A 1,115-nucleotide genomic window follows, 5' to 3' on the forward strand; every position below is an offset into this window, starting at 1 on the left:
AATGCAACTGGTTTTTGTAAGTTGATGTTGTACCCTGAACCTTTACTGTAGTTGTTCTTTATTTCTAATAGTTTCCCAATGGATTCTTTAGAGTTTTCTATATGTAAGATCATGTCATCTGCAAACAGTGAGAATTTCACTTCTTCACTCCCTATTTAGATTCCTTTTATTCCTTTCTCTTGCCTAATTGCTCTGGCCCAAACCTCCAGCACTATGTTGAATAAGAGTGGTGACAGCGGGCATCCTTTTCTTGTTCCTGTTTTCAGGGGGATGGCGCTCAGTTTTTCCCCATGAGTATGATGTTGGCTGTGAGTTTGTCATATATAGCCTTTATTATGTTAAGGTCATTTCCTTTTATCCTCGTTTTGTTAAGAATTTTTATCATATATATATAGCCTTTATTATGTTAAGGTAATTTCCTTTTATCCTCATTTTGTTAAGAATTTTTATCATAAATGGCTGTTGGAGCTTGTCAAATGGTTTTTCTGCATCTATTGAGGTGATCATGTGGTTTTTATTCCTCATTTTGTTAATGTGGTGTATCACATTGACTGATTTGCCGATGTTGAGCCATACCTGTGTCCCTGGTATAAATCCCACTTGATCATGATGCATGATCTTTTTGGTGTATTGCTGTATTCGGGTTGCCATTATTTTGTTGAGGATTTTTGCATCTATGTTCATCAGCAATATTGACCTGTAGTTTTCCTTTTTGTGTTGTCTTTGTCAGGCTTTGGTATCAGAGTGATATTGGCCTCGTAGAATATGTTAGGAGCATTCTATCTTCCCTAAGTTTTTGGAATAGCTTGGGAAGGGTAGGCATTAAATCCACTCTGAAGGTTTGGTAGAATTCTCCAGGGAAGCCATCTGGTCCTGAGCTTTTGTATTTTGGGATGCTTTTGATTACTGCTTCAATCTCTTCACTTGTGATTGGTCTATTCAGATTATCTATTTCTTCTTGCTTCAGCTTTGGGAGGTTGTAAGAGTCTGAGAATTTATCCATTTCCTCTAGATTGTCCATTTTGTTGGCATATAGCTTTTCATAGTATTCTCTTATAATCTGTTGTATTTCTGTGATATCCATTGTTATTTCTCCTCTTTCATTTCTAATTTTA

The sequence above is a fragment of the Equus quagga genome, chromosome 15 (assembly GCF_021613505.1).
Source record: "Equus quagga isolate Etosha38 chromosome 15, UCLA_HA_Equagga_1.0, whole genome shotgun sequence".
Classification (NCBI taxonomy): Eukaryota; Metazoa; Chordata; class Mammalia; order Perissodactyla; family Equidae; genus Equus; species Equus quagga.